This window comes from Echinops telfairi, unplaced genomic scaffold (genome assembly GCF_000313985.2).
Source record: "Echinops telfairi isolate 266 unplaced genomic scaffold, ASM31398v2 ScPeMD7_7;HRSCAF=31, whole genome shotgun sequence".
Lineage (NCBI taxonomy): Eukaryota > Metazoa > Chordata > Mammalia > Afrosoricida > Tenrecidae > Echinops > Echinops telfairi.
The window spans coordinates 26,101,719-26,114,914 of NW_022103904.1; the positions used below are offsets into that span (position 1 = coordinate 26,101,719).

At 43.4% G+C, this 13,196-nt stretch overlaps 1 protein-coding gene across 1 annotated transcript in view; it reads left to right on the top strand.

The window, feature by feature from the left end:
• Positions 1-639: 639 nt before the first annotated feature.
• BLM (BLM RecQ like helicase) overlaps positions 640-13,196 on the top strand; it is a 125,847-nt gene continuing 113,290 nt past the window's right edge. The window contains exon 1 of the mRNA XM_004708093.2: positions 640-708. The gene's annotated coding sequence lies outside the window, so the exon portion shown is untranslated. The remainder of the gene's footprint in view (positions 709-13,196) is intronic.

The following is a 13,196-nucleotide window of genomic DNA, read 5'->3' on the forward strand; positions in this document are numbered from 1 at the left end:
CTGTTCTAATGATTAAGAGTTCTGAAAGTCATCTGATCTTTGATTTTCTGGAGGAAATTATGGAAAAGTCTTTTTCCTTCAATTCTAAGAATTTCACCAGAATATAAATTAAGATTGGGTTGGCTACTCATTTTACTTAGCACACGATGACCCAAATCAACTCACTTCTAAGTCTTTCATTAATGTATTGATCAAGTATTGATAGTACGCTTATTACGTAGCAGGCCCTGTTTTAACGTTCTAGTGGGGCAGCAGTAAAGAAAACCAAATCCGCTGCTGCTCTGGGCTTTGCTATTACAAGTGTTCTTAACCACGCGGGCGTTTTTCAATCCCACCATCGTTGCGGCTCCAGGGCCCTGTTTCAGCTAACAACTTTACGGTAACTAAACACCGCAAACACAGAGCACGCAACTCACGCCGGAAGCTCGGAGGCTTACTAGGATCACGTGACGCTCGCTCTCCGGATTCCAATTGGGTTTCGGGATGACGTGTCCCACCCACCGCCGTGCGGCGACCCCGCCCCAGCCGCCCAGAGGGGCGGGGACAGATGCCGCGGGGAGACGCTATTGCTCAGCTCTCTCGGGACGCAGCCAATCGGAGTCCCCAGACTTCCGGCGCGAAGATGAGGTAGTATTCGGTGTGGGCGCTCTCGCCGCGGCGCGGGGAGTTTGGATCCCGGTGCCGGCCCTTCCTTGCCTGTTGAGGGAGGTGAGTTTGCTGCGGACGGACACGCTGGCCGGCCTGCCTCCGCCCGCCCTTGCGTCCGGAGACCGGGCCTGGGGGGCACACCCTGCTGGCTCCTCCGCCGCGGGCTCCGGTTCGGCCGGGCCCTGTGGGCCTGCTGGCTCGGGGCCGAGCGGAGACCCGTATTACCCGCGATGAACGTGCGGAACGCGCGGGCGAACCGTGCCATTGTCGCCCTGGGCATTGAGGGTAGAACCGGGACCGGAACCCAGTCCGTTGTGGTTCACGTCCGTGCTCCTATGCCTCACTTGACTCTTAGACGCGGGTCGTCACGGGTGGTTCTCAGCAGACCTGTGACACGACCCCCCAGGGCCTGAGGGCGCCCGAAAACGGTACCTCTCTACGTCCTCCCATCGCCTTGACCGGGTTTTCTGTGTCTCCAGCATGCCCTGGGCTTTGCCCTCGATTTCCTAACAATTGACGCGCCCCAGTTCCCCGCAAAATGAAGTGGTTAAAAACATGGACTGGCTGGCTTCGAATCAGATAGCTGGGTTCGAATCCCAGGTGATTGTCGGCACATTACTTACACGATTTGTGTCTGTTTCCTTCTGTCACGTGCGGGAGACGATCTCTTCCACATCCTGGAGGTTTTGTTAATATGGAACGATTGTAATATGTGCAAGGAATGCACATGTTCAAAGAGCACCTGGTACCCTGTTTCCCTGAATATAAGACAATGCCGAATGTTAATTTTTGCTCCCAAAGATGCGCTAGGTCTTATTTTCAGGGGATATCTTCTTTTTCCATGAAGAAGAATACGGTAAACATTGTTGAACAACAACAAAAAGGAAATTTATTACCTGTGTACAGTACGGTAGTAGTTGTCATCACAAACCAGCATAACCAGACAAACTGAATCCTACAATATCAAGAATTTCTTGTTACTACCATTAGTTCCATGTACAACAATCTGTGGTACATTTACTCATTTATTCAATGACAGTCATGTCCTCATCTTCTGGAACATCATAACAATCCAAACCCTTATTTTCAGGAGGGATGCCTTGTATTTCAGCGAGAGGCAAAACTGTTTAAGTAGGGGGGATGTCTTACTTTTAGGGAAATGGTATGTAGGAAGAACTCTAATTACCCAGAACAGTAAATGACATTGCCCTCTTTGGAGACATGGCTAATCTGAAGCACCCCAGGTTGTGTCTGTGCCAGAGGACATTTGGTGATTAAGTGGTAGAAGTGGGATTTGAACTATGGTTATCGACTCTAGCTCACCTTCCACAACATCAGGCTTTCAATGGACCTCTAATGGCATGCAGTGGAGCAGATACCTGATAGCTTTGGGTGCCTCTGCTGTAATGAAAGTGGCCCTCCTGTGCTGCTGTCTATGAGGCAGGATTGATTGGAAGGGGGAAGGGAAGTGCCACTGTCAAGATTCAGGAGCAGTTACGGAAGAGACTGAGTGAGAGAGCAGACATTGTAGAGGTGGGAGTTGCGTGGGAAGAGAATTATTCTGTGTGGGGAAAAACAGCTCTTATAAAGAGTTGCAGTCTCAGAAACTCACAGGGGCCGTTTTCCCTGCCCTATAGGGTCGCCGTGAGTTGGCATGACTCCATGGTAATGAGAATATAGTACAGTACCGGTAAGGAGTCCTGGTGATGCTGTCAAGTAGGTGTTGGCCTGTTAATCACAAGGTTGGTGGTTTAAACCCTGTAGCTGCTCCATGGGAAGAAGATAAGGCTATATCCGCTCGCATGAAAATGTACAGCTTTAGAAACCCTTGGAAGTACTTGAGTCAGAATCCGTTGGGTGGCCTTGGGTATGACAGTACTGTCTGTCATCTTGTCAAAAAGCAGCTGATAGCCTATAGAACAGCATTTCTCAACCTGTGGGTCGCAACTCCCTTTGGGGGTTGAAAGACCCTTCACAGGGGTCACCCGATTCATAACAGTAGCAAAATTACAGTCATGAAGTAGCAATGAAAATAATGTTATGGTTGGGGGTCACCACAACATGAGCAACTGTATTAAAGGGTCGCGTCATTAGGAAGGTTGAGAACCACTGCTATAGAAGGAAAGGAATTTGTGAGTCTTGAGTCTTTATCTATGCCAGTCTCTATGAGAGGGCTTCAGAAAGTTTAGGGGAACCACATTATCTTTTAATTCCATTTTCCCACAGACTTTGAAGCCTCCTTGTACTTATCATTTATTTACTAATCATCAGAAACCAGAAGAAAGACTTGTTGCCTTTATATTGATGATGAGGAAATACTAATTCAAAACCATTGGGTTAGATAGCTAGCAAAAGAGCAATTGCATTGTAATAATTTATCGACTAACAAATTAGACTAAATGACTAGCATTAGACTAAATGCTCCTTGAAGGGAAGAATTGGGCCCTGTTCATTTCTGTACTCCAGTACCTAGCATGATGCCTGACAAAGAATAAATATTACAAGTTGAAGTCAGCTAGTGAAAGTATTTGAATAGCGTTATGGCATAAGGACTTAATCTCTACAGTGACAAGGAGCTATTTGGTTAGAAATTTCTTTAACTTGTTTAAAGTCTTAATGTAAAGAGAAATATAACATTCATCCTTATATTCAGTCACTTCAGCTATTTTCATGTCTCATGAACCCTTTATATATCTTAGCTATTGTTATTGCTACCGTGTTTCCCTAAAAGTAAGATATCCCCCCAAAATAAGACTTCCCCAATAATAGACCCCCCCGAAGCTACCGTAACTCTGGACTCTGGACCATGGTGGCCACAGCACAGCCGGAGCAGACAGGAAGTGCGAGTAAATGTACCATAGATTATGAGTAAATGTACCATAGATTGTTGTACATGGAAATAATGGTAGTAACAAGAAATTCTTGATACTGTAGGATACACAGTTTGTCTGGTTATGCTGGTTTGTGATGACAGCTACTACCATACTATATATAGGTAATAAATTTCCTTTTTTTGTTGTTCAACAATAAATGTGTACCATATTCTTCTTCATGGAAAAATAAGATATCCCCTGAAAATAAGACCTAGCGCATCTTTGGGAGCAAAAATTAATATAAGGTACTGTCTTATTTTCGGGGAAACAGGAAATGAGTCCGTTCCCACTGAAACTGACTATGCACAACAGAATAAAACACTGCCGAGAACCACAACACCCGCACAAGTGTTATGTTTGAGCCCATTGTGGCAGCTACTGTGTCTTGTTGCCGTTCACTTTACCCACAATGACACCTTTCTCCAGGGACTGGTCTCTTCTGATCTCATGTCCAAAGTGTGTGAGATGACGACTCGCCATCCTCACTTCCAAGGAGCATTTTGCTTATACCTTTTCCAAGCCAGATGTTTTGTTTGTTCCTCTGGCAGTCCCTGGTACCTCCAGTATTCTTTGCCAAAACCTTACGTAATTCAAATGCATAGATTCTTCTTCTTTCTTCCTTAGCCCACATGTGTATGAAGCTACTGTAAATACCATAGCTTGGGTCAGGCCCAACTTAATATTCAAAGTGACGTCCTTGCTTTTCAACACTTTAAAGAGGTCTTGTGCAGCAAGATTTACTGCAGTGTGTCTCTTGATCTCTTAACTGCTACTTTCATGAGTGTTTATTGGGGATTCAAGCAAGATGAAATCCTTGACAACTTCAGTTTTTTTCTCTTTTTATCATGATGTTATCTATTGGTTCAGTTGTGAGGATTTTGGTTTTCTACAACTGAGTTGTAACATAGGTAAAGCCTTCATTCTTTGCTATTCATCAGTAAGTGCTTCACGTCCTCTTAGTTTTCAGCAAGCAAGCTTGTGTCATCTACATATCAAAGGGTGTTACTAATCCTATTGCTGAATTTTCTTCATGTAGTCCAGCTTCTCAGATCATCCACTCAGCATATAAATTGGAGAGTATGATGAAAGGATACAACCCTAGCATATTTTTCCTGACTTGAAACCATTCAGACCTCCCTTGTTCTGTTCGAACAACTGCCTCTTGATCCATGTATATAGATTAACCAGGAGCACAATGAGGGGTTCTGGGATTCCCATTTTTCTCAATGTTATCTATAGTTTGTTACAACCCACACAGTCGAATCCCTTCATACAGTCACTAAAAGACAAGTAAATAGCTTTTTTGTATTGTCTGCATTCAGCCAAGATCCAGCTGACATTAGCAATAATATTCCTTGTTCCATGCCTTCCTCGGAATCCTGCTTGGATTTTTGGCAGCTCCCTGTGGATGTGTTACTGCCATCGCTGCTGTTGAATGATATTGAAAACTTCACTTGCATGCTATATAAATGATGTTGTTCAATAATTTCTACATTCTGTTGGGTCACCTTTCTTTGAAATGGGTACAAATATGGATCTCTTTCAGTTGGTTAGCCAGGTCGCTGTCTTCAAGATTTCTTGGTATAGATCAGCAGTTCTCAACCTGTGGGTCGTGACCCCCTTGGGGGTCAAATGATCCTTTCACAGGGGTCGCCCAATTCATAATAGTAGAGAAACTACAGTTATGAAGAAGCAACAAAAATAATTTTATGGTTGTGGGGGTGGCGGTTCACCAGAGCATGAGGAACTGTATTAAAGGGTCGCAGCATTAGGAAGGTTGAGAACCACTGGTATAGATGAATGAATGCCTCCGGTGCTTCATCAGCTTATTGAAATCTTTCCATTGGTATTTTGTCAATTCTTGGAGCCTTGTTTTTCAATAATGCTTACAATGCAGCTTGGAAGTTCTTCCTTCAGTACCATTGGTTCTATACTGCATCTCAAAATGGTTGTGTTGACCAGTTTTTATATATATATATATTTTTAAGATCATTTTATGGGAACTCTTACAGCTCTTATAACAATTGTATCAAGCATATTTGTACATATGTTGCCATCATTTTCTAAACATTTACTTTCTATTTGAGCCCTTGGTATCAGCTCCTCCTTTTCCCTCTCTCCCTTCCACCCTCATGAACCCTTGATAAATTACTATTATTTTCATGTCTTATACCAACCACTGTCTCCCTTCCCCCACAGTTTCTGTTGTTCCTCCCCCAAGGGTGGTGGTGGTGGTGGTGGTTATGTGTCAATCATTGTGATTGGTTCCCCCTTCTTTCCCTTCTCTCCCCACTTTTTCCCTACCCTCCTGGTATTGCGACTCCCATGTCTATTCCTGAGGGGTTTATCTGACCCGGATTCCGTGTGTCCTGAACTCTTATCTGTCAGGTCTAGCCTGCAGTGACAGATAGGACTGGGGTCATGATAGTGAGGTGTGAGGAAGCCTCAAAGAACCAGAGGAGTAGTGTGTGTTTCATCAGTGCTATACTTCACCCTGGTTGACTTATCCTTTCCTTGTGACCCTTCGTGAGGGGATGTCTTATTGTCGACAGATGGGTTTTGGGTCTCTGCTCCGACCCCCTCGTTCTCATCAATATTTTTTTTGTTTGGGGTCTTCTGATGACTGTTACCTGATCCCTTTGACACCCCATGCTTGCACAGGCTGGTGTGTTTTTTCTATGTGCACTTGTTGCTTCTCTGCTAGATGGCCACCTGTTTACCTTCAAGCCTTTAAGACCCCCAGATGCTTTATCTTTTGATAACCGGGCACCATCAACTTTCTTTACCACATTTCCTTGTGCACCCATTTTGTCTTCAGCAATTGTGTAGGGAGGGTGAACATCACAGAATGCCAGGTTGTTAGAACAAAGTGTTCTTCATTGAAGGAGGGGTTGAGCAGAGGCCCAAAGTGTTGACCAGTTCCTTATGGTAAATTGACTCAGCGTATTCCTTCCATCTTCTTTTGATGCTTCCTATATCATTCAATACTTTGCCCATAAAATCTTTCTTTTTTTTTTTTAACCATTTTATTAGGGGCTCATAAATTCTTATCACAATCCATACATATATCAATTGTGTAAAGCTCATTTGTACATTCATTGCCCGCCCATAAAATCTTTCAATATTGCAATTCAAAGCTTGAATTTTTTTCTTCAGTTATTTCAACCTGATATATGCTAAGTGTGTTCTTTCTTTTTGGTTTTCTAATTTCAGATCTATGTACATTTCATGATAATACTTTGTCTTCTTAAGCTGTCCTTTGTATTTTCCTGTCCAGCTCTTTTACTTCATTATTTCTCCCTTTTGCTTTAGCTACTCTACAATCAAGACAGGTTTCGGAGTCTCTTCTGACATCCACTTTGATCTTTTTCTTTGTTCTCCAGCTTTTTAATGGCCTTTTGCTTTCTTTATGTGTGTTCTTGATGTCATCCCACAGCTCCGCTGGTGTTCTGTCATTAGTGTTCAGATCTATTAGAGTCAAGTCTGTTCTTGAGATGGCCTTTAAATTCAGGTGACATAGACTCGGGTCATATATTGTCTCTTGTGAACTTGTTTTAATGTTCTTCAACTTCAACCAGAACTTACGTATTTCAGTTGATGGTCTGCCCACAGTCAGCCCCTGACTTCCTTTTGGTTGCTGATGCTGTTCTCTATTGTCGCTTCCCACAGATGTCAATTTGGTGGCTGTGTGTTCCATCAGGTGGAATTCAGGTTTGTGGTCACTGTTAAGTCGATGACAAAAACATTTGCAATGAAGAAGTCATTGATTTTGCAAAATTCAGTCAGGTGCGCTCCAACATTTCTATCACCAGTGTCATATTTTCCAACTACTGTTCTTTCTATTTGTTAACAACGCTTGAATTCTCATCTCTAGAAATTATCAATGCATCTTGCCTAAACATTTGATCAATTTCAGACCGAAAACTTGGTAGAATTTTTTTTTAATCGTTTTACTAGGGGCTCATACAACTCTTATCACAATCCATACACACATCAATTGTGTAAAGCGCATTTGTACATTCATTGCCCTCATCATTCTCAAAACATTTCCTCTCCACTTAAGCCCCCAGCATTAGGTCCTTATTTTTCCCCTCCCTCCCCGCTCCACCCTCCCTCATGAGCCCTTGATAATTTATAAATTGTTATTTTATCATATCTTGCCCTGTCCAACATCTCTCTTCACCCACGTTTCTGTTGTCCGTCCCCAAGGAAGGAGGTCACATATAGTTCCTTGTACTCGGTTCCCTCTTTCCTACCCACTCTCCCTCTACCCTCCCTGTATCGCCACTCACACCACTGGTCTTGTAGGGCTCATCCACCCTGGATTCCCTGTATTTCCAGTTCCTATCTGTACCAGTGTACATCCTCTGGTCTAGCCAGACTTGCAAGGTAGAAGAATTCTTAACCTTTATATAAAACTCTCTCTTATACATGAGTTTCTGTGACTTTGTTTCTCTAAAGTACCCAGACTAACACACATGGCCAAATGACTACCATCTGTCAGAGTTGGTAATAGGATAAATTCTACAGTAAAGCAAAAGTTAAGATGCCTCATCTCCCAAATTCAGATCAGTATCTTTTGTCTTTATCCTAAGCAGAAGTTGACAATCAACTTAAATTTCTTTTAGCTAGGAGTCGAAAGCTAACCTGAACCCAGAATTGGTATAGGCAAAGCTGTAAATTTGAGACTTTTAGTCACCTAAAACTGACATCTTACATTTAGATATACAATTTACTTGAACATGATTTATATATATAGAATGAGGTAGCATTCGGATTTCAATTTTCCCTTATATGGAAATTTAGTGCCCCAGCACCAGTTATTGAAGTGCATCCTTCTGAGTGCTCTTCATTGCTGCTTTTGTCGTAAGTTAAGTGTCTAGATACAGTTTTGTTGCTGGGTTCTTCATTCTCCTCCACTGGCCTATTGTCCACCCTTATACCAGTACCTCATTGCCTTAATTATACTAGTATTTTTTGTTAAGTCTTTAGATAGCTATAGTTCTTTAGAAGTGACGTGGCTATTTTTTTTTTGGAATTTTGCATTTCCATATGTATATTTGGCTATTAAGTTTCTGGAGGCAGCAGAGCTGGGGTGTAAGGTGATTTAGTAAGTTAAGCATTGGGCTGCTAACCACAAGGTCAGCAGTTCAAACACATCAATCTCCAAAAAGTATTACCTAAAGATAAACTAGCTCAGAGTTTGGTCTTTTGAATCTTGTAAGCAAAATCCAAAATCCAATTAAAATGATGTTATTGGAATGAATTGTATCCAGCGATGAGCTTGGATTTATCAATGTGATCTCGGAAAGCAAGGACCAATCAAAACAGTGGCTTACAAAAGGGCCAGTTAAATTTAAGGCAGAGAAAGCACTCCGAGGGTTTTGACAAATGGCTTTAGAGATTCCAAAAGGATAATCATGATTTTCTTGTGAAGGACAGAGCAGTCATGGGGAATATTTGGAAGAAGTTTTTTAAAATTTGAAAACTTCATTGGTGAGAAAAGAGCCAGGAAAGCTGTGCCAAGGAGTTTTTCCCATCATCACAGTCCATCTGTTCTTTCTTTGAGGGTGGCAAGGGCTAAGAGAATTTGATACCTCACCTACCCTACAACCCTGATCTCACTTTGTCAGACATTTAAAAAGAACACGATTTGAGGCCTTTGCAAATGCCAAAAGTACCATTTTGATATGAAGTAAGTAAAAAAGAACAAAATTCTTCAGGGAAGGGTTAATGTGTTAGTCTGGTAGACTTGGGAAACAAATTTATAGGCACTCATGTGTATACAAAAGAGCTTTATGGAACTTCCGGGAACATGGTGACTGAGTAACACATACCAGAGGGACTCCCCAGAAATCAACCCAGGAGAGTTACTAAGAGCGAAATTCAACACTGCTAGATCACAGGAGAAGCATCATAAAGATAAGTAGGCACAGATCCACAAGGTTTTGAGGGCCTGGAGGCTTTTGGCTTACCACAGTGGAGACTGGCTAGGGCTTGATCTTAGCCCTGCCACCGTCTCTGTCAGAGCCAGGACCATTTGGAGTTGGCGCAGGGGCTTTATCTCAATACAGCCATAGCTTGCTGCCACATCTGTGCAGGGATTAAACCCTTGTAGCCCCACAGGCAGGGCTTGGAGCTCAGCTATATTGTTACCTTTGTTTCCCTCTCTTCTCTCTGTCCCCCCACAGTCTCAGCGGGCTTAGTTTTGGGGTTTTTTTTTTTGCTCTTTGTCTCTTCCCTGTTCCCTCACATACCACTGCTGGCCTCCAGACCACTCCCCTTAGCCTAGGGCATTTATGTCTGCACTCCCCCCAGTTAGGTGAGCTCCACTCTGTGCAATGTAGCCTGAGGCTGGGGAAAGCCTGCTGGCCCTCCACTAGGGGATATTCTGCCCAACTTCTTCCCGGGGAATTCCTGCCTGGTGGCTGGGGGAGCTCCTATTTGTCCTCTGTCGGCCCTCATGACTGAGGGAACTTCCTCCCGCCTACCTTAGTGTCTCACATGGCCTAAGACAGCTCGGCCAGCACTTGCCAATGTTCCATGCTGCTGCAGGAAACTGCCCAACCTTGGCAGTGATTTAACTGACCAGGGCAATTCCGCCCACCATTCGCGGTATTCTACACCAAAGCAGGCAGCCACCAGCCTTCTGGGGCACTCCCTTTGAGAGTGAAGCCACAGGAGGATAAAGTGGTAACCTAATTCCGTAGTGAAATTAGAGGCAGGCAATTCGCAGAAGCATTCCTACGAGTCTCCCAGACAGAGCTAATGCTCTTTGAATCCCTGGAAAATGGCACCTGGCTCCTCTAACACAATGCGATGCAAACAGCAATCAGCCCCAATGACCTCAACGAACCAACCGGAGAAACAAAAGGCAATGGCAGAAGATGTCCTGAACCTAACGACGTGCATAAAAGAAGCAGACATTGAGCTGCCACAGAAAGAAATTTTCAGAATGCTGCTTGGAGTTATACAGGATATGAGGGAAACAATACAGAAAAAGGATGAAATGATAGAGGAGATAAAGTCCATGCACTAAAGGGAAATACAAGAGCTGTGGAGGAGATAACAAAAACCAGTAGCAGACTCATGGACCTCAAGAATCGACTGGAGGAAGCAGAGCCGCACCAGTGACTTGGAGGACAGCCAAGCAGACGTCAACAAACACGAACAAAAATCTAATAAAATCACTAGAGAAGCTGAAGAAAACCTAAGTGTTATGTCTGATGCTATGAAGAGGAACAACATCAGAATACTTGGGTTACTGGAAGAAACACAACAAAGAAGTCATCTGCAACAATAGTGAGAGAATTCTTGGAGGAAAACTTCCCCAGCTTAATGAATGAAAACCAGACAACCATTTAGGAGGCTGAAAGAACACCAGCTAGACTGAATCCCTAAAAGAAGCCACCAAAGCACATAATAGTTAAACAATCCAACTTTGAGGAAAAGGAGAAAATTATGAGAACAGCTAGGGAAAAACAAGCAATCACATATAAACGTTCACAAATAAGAATGTGCTCACACCTATCAGTAGAAACTATTAAGAAGAGGAGAGAGTGGAGTAACATATTCCAAAAATTGAAGGAAAATAACCCTGAGTTAGTTAATTTATTGTGCCAACCTGACCAATAAACACATGTAGAGTTAATTGAAGGGTGGAGGGATGAATGGCTCGGTGAGCCTCGCCTTTCTAGTTCTCGGGTCTCTTGCTTTCTGCTGGTCGGACCAGGGTTCAGCTGCCTTAACAGTTCTCTGCTTCAGCTTGCAAGGCTGACTTCCTGCAAGATATCCCCAAGGAGAAGCCGCATGGACCTATTCTGATGCAGCCCTGGGTGCTGGAGCAGCCGTGTGGAGACTTCTGCCAGTGCTGAGATGCTTACTCACGTACTGACTCGGCTTTCCTCCTGCAGTCGGTGTCATTTCGATTGCTTTGTGAGATGGAGGAGGCATTTGTGGATTGGTGTTGGACTTGTGGGCTTGGGCAGCACTGGGTTGGGATATTTTCTTGATGCACACTTAACCTTTACATACAACTCTCTCTTATACATGAGTTTCTGTGGATTTGTTTCCCCAAAGTACCCAGACTAACACAAACACAAACCCAAGAATACCCAGCCAAATTATCGATCAAGATAGATGGAGAAGTAAGATTTCTCAGACAAGGAAAAACTCAAAGAATATGTTAGAAGAAACCCAGTCTTACAAAAGATCTTTGCTGACCCAGTATGGGCAGAAGAACAACACTCACCAAGCATAAATAAGAGACCGCCACATAGAACAACCTCACCCAGAGGGCAACAAAGAGAAAACAGATCCCAAGATAGCATTGGCCTAAGGGTGGGAAGAAGTCAAGGATGATACACACACACACACACACACACACACGCACAACACTAATAAGAAAGGAAGGTAGGAAAACACCCAACACAAAGGTATAAGATGGCATCACTGTGTCCACAGATGGAGATAATAACCCTGAATATCAATAGATTGAACTCAGGCATTAAAAACTGAGGCTAGCAGACTGGCTAAAAAAACACAACCCATCTGCTTTGTTGTTGTTGTCATTGACTTTTTGTTGATGTTTTGTTTTCTTTTGTTGCTTTGTTTTGTTTTTGTGCATGTTATTATCTCCACAGGTCTGTCTAAATAAGATAGGCTGGATGAACAATCTGGAGGAGAACACAGTGGGACCAGCGATTCTGGGAGGACATGGGAAAGGAGGAGGTGGGGGGAAAGGAAGTGGTGTTAACAAACCCAGGGACAAGGGAACAACAAGTGATCCAAATCGGTGGTGAGGAGGGTGTAGGAGGCCTGGTAGGGCATGATCAAGGGTAATGCAACCCAGATGAATTACTGAAACCCAAATGATGGCTGAGCATGATAGTGGGACAAGAGGAAAGTAAAAGGAAATAGATGAAAGAACTAGGAGGCAAATGGGCATTTATAGAGGTCTAAATAAAGGCCTGTACATATGTAAACATATATATGAGGATAGGGAAATAGATCTATGTGCATAGATTTATAAGTTTAGTATTAAAGTAGCAGATGGACATTGGCCTCCACTCAAGTACTCTCTCAGTGCAGAATACTTTGTTATATTAAACTGGCATTCCATGATGCTCACCTTCCTGACACAATTGCTGAAGACAAATGGGTGCATAAGCAAATGTGAGGGAAGCTGATGGAGCCCAGCTATCAAAAGGTATAGTTTCTAGGGTCTTAGAGTCTTGAAGGTAAACAAGCAGCCATCTAGCTCAGAAGCAGTAAGGCTAAGGTGACCAGATGTCCCACTTTTGGTGGTACAGTCCCGCTTTTTGGCGTTTTAAAAAAGTCCCGATTTTTTGAAAGAATGCACGAAAAGCTAGGGAACAGTCTATTTGGTCCATATAGACCAAATTTTTAATCGAGAACACCCCCACCCCAACCCCCAGTCAGTGGTGTCCTGCTTTAAATCTGGTCACCTTAAGTAAGGCCCACATGGAAGAAGCACACCAGCCTGGGTTATCAAGAGGTGCTGAAGGGATCAATTATCAGGCATCAAAGAACCAAAAAAATCAAATCATTGTGAATGAGAGGAAGTGCAGATTGGGAACCCAAGACCCATCTGTAGACAACTGGACATCCCCTTACAGAAGGGTCACAGGGAGGAAACGAGCTAGTCTGGATGCA